The sequence below is a fragment of the Cololabis saira genome, chromosome 13, assembly GCF_033807715.1.
Source record: "Cololabis saira isolate AMF1-May2022 chromosome 13, fColSai1.1, whole genome shotgun sequence".
Classification (NCBI taxonomy): Eukaryota; Metazoa; Chordata; class Actinopteri; order Beloniformes; family Belonidae; genus Cololabis; species Cololabis saira.
This window is the reverse complement of record NC_084599.1, coordinates 28,647,941-28,650,945: the sequence shown is the minus strand read 5'-3', so window position 1 is coordinate 28,650,945 and position 3,005 is coordinate 28,647,941.

The following is a 3,005-nucleotide window of genomic DNA, read 5'->3' as shown; positions in this document are numbered from 1 at the left end:
CGTTGAGTCAGCTGACCAGAGTTGCATCCGCAAAGTCTTTGGTGCCTGTTTTAGCAGCAATCGTAAAACCCAGTGGGAACAACACAGGTGTAAGAGGCTGTCGTGCTGAAGAAAGGGTCGCGTTAAGCTTGGTTAGCTTGTGGGACTCTGGAAATAGTCAACAGGTATCAATAGACAAAGCGGGCTGTAGTGCCAGTGGTTGCTGAGGGAAAAACTCTGGTATGAGAACAGAGAAAATGATTAGGATACGATCTGGGCCTTTTTGCTTAGGCTTCTCATTTCCATGTCCCAGACTCAGATGAAGCAGAAGTTAAAGGATGGATGGACTTTTCACTGTTCTTGTATGCTTGTAAGTTTCTTCCTCAGACACCTCCAGGTCAACCTACAACCAGTTGCAGCAGTTTTTTTAGAACAATTAATAGCATAACAAAATGTATCTTCTTGAATGACTGTGCATGATGAGGTTTTTATAGACCCTTTTTCCAGCCTACGTCACATAATGTTGCATGCGCATCTTGGCAACAGAAGTGGCGTTGTTCTCCAGCAGTTCTGACTGAAAGCAAGCATTTAACAAACTTTTCCCAGCATCAACATGTCTGGTTGTTGCGTATACGGTTGTACGAATCGCTATTCCACCGGCGGACTAAAGTTTTATAGGATTCCGACAGGATCACAACCATTTCAGAGCAACCGGTGCTCCTGCGGCGGCTCGTACCTTCAGGGACAGCGGGACATCGAAGTCTCTGGCCCGCAGGAACTTGAGGAGGAAGCGGTCGGAGAAGCCGGCGGGGTCCCCGGGGATCCCTCCGGCCCCGGGGACCCCGCACACCCGCTCCACCTGCCGCCGCAGGCTCTCCAGGGCCGGCCGGAGCCGCTCCAGAACCTCCAGGGCCGCTCCAGGAGCTCGGGGATCCGCTGGCTGCTCATGACCCTCTCAGTCCGGGTTGGAGGCTCCGCAGCTCCGTGGTGAGTGGGGAGGGACCGCCCCGGGACGACAACCCATTTGGCCACTTGCTAACGTCTTCAACCCACTCATTAATAGAACACGGATCTGGAAGTCGGACACCATTTGTCAAAGTCAACTTGTTAAGGTAAAATTTGCGATCTTTAGTTGATAATCCCCTTGCATAGCTTGACAAGTTGTTCATCTCCGCCATAGTTCCGTTGCCAAAATGCGCGCGCATAGGTTCTACGTCATCATTGTTTACAAACACAAAAAGGGTCTATTCACAGATCAGAAGTTTCTACTGATCGGATCTGTATAAGGTGCTATGGTCCTGCCTGCTTCTGAGTGAAACTGCTGCACTCAAATGTCAGGTCAATAATAGACATGGATGGTGCATCCCAAATTTACTGTAAAGATTGCTTTCATCCAGTGTTGATTCAGCCTGGGTTGCACAACTGGAGGGTGTGACTTAAAACAGGAGAGCAGGTTGTTCACAGACTGAAGATATGGATGAAATTACATGAGTAGAAGATTGAGGAGCTGACAGGTATGTGTTGTCATCTGGATAACTTTCAAGATACCAGTTTGTTCACTGTACCTGTTGTGTTTGATTTCCTAGCAGCACTTTAGATAGAGGAGCCCTCATTATTAAGAAAGCTTACCAAGCCTCGTTTCTGGTTTCCTCCATTAAATCTTTGTATGACTGACCTCACACCTGTTACAGCGCAGATCTCCCTGCAGATGGCAGGATCGAGTCACTGATTTGTTTCATTTTGAGTAGTCTCACAATGTGGCCGTCAATGTTTCATATAATAGGAAGAAGCTGCCACCTTGCGTTTGGATGATTTCTGCCAAGGAGTCAATTACAGCCACTCCCTGCCACCAGGGGGCAGTAAACGCTCCAGTTTTGAGCAAAGTGACCACAAAATGACAACAAGCTTGTGAGAAATGGCACACCAGCATACCAAGTACTGTGTTGGAGATGTTTTGCTTTTAAAAAAGGGAAGGTTAGGACAGTTTCAGTGAAAATAGAGAAGTGAGAATGTGCCTGTAAAGGCAACAAGTGGAGACGGGACTCTCAGGTCAACAAAGTATATAAAGTATGAAGAATAAAAATACAGTGAGAGTAAGGCTTCCACTAGTGCAGGGCAGGGTAGAGTTGCGGGATGTGAAGAAATGGCATCTTGAAACATCAGTAAACTAAAATAGGGATTTGTGATTGATAAAAACATAAAACTGCACAACTCAATATATATACACATCAATCTTTGTAGTTCTCTTGGTTTGAGCTGAACGCCAAACACGGAGTGAGTAATGAAGACAACAGTATTGAAAACAAACAAGCAAGAAGAAACAATAAACAAAACTATGCTTAAGTGTATATATGTGTATGTCTGAATCAACAACCAACTATAAAACACAGAGGTATATCCTATAGCCTATACTGTATGTCCTTATTTTGAGCCAAAATCATATAATTCCAGATGTACTGTTCATCCTACATGGATAGCCCAAAAAGTTCTCACACACTCTTCAGAAAAGGGAGGAGAAGAGTATATGAGCGGTTGACCTCACCCACTAAATTTGGCTGCTGTGAACAGAACTGTGAAGACCTCCTTTAAAAGGTTGCTTTACTAGGTATCCGCATGAATCATCAAGGCTTCATCCACACTAATGCGTTTTCCAGTTTAATTGGGGTTACACTTCTCATTCACACTACCCCAGTGAGTTTGACCTTCAAAAAACATGAAACATTTGATCTGCTTTGTAAATGGAGGGGTTGTCATCTCGCGTGGATGGATTAAATTTTAAGCCTTTACCAACACCCTTTCACCAAGTCTTTATCAAATGAACATTTCAAGATAACAAGAACAAACAAGCCTTTGCAACATGGAAAGCAACAATATCTATGGTGATGTGGGCGAAGATCATTTCTGACCAACCTGATCTCACAAAAATCCGTGAAATGTCCACGACCTCTTACCACTATTTTCCGTGCCACCAACACGGAAATGGTATAATTCCGTGTGAGCACCACGGATATTGTACTATGCGAAGT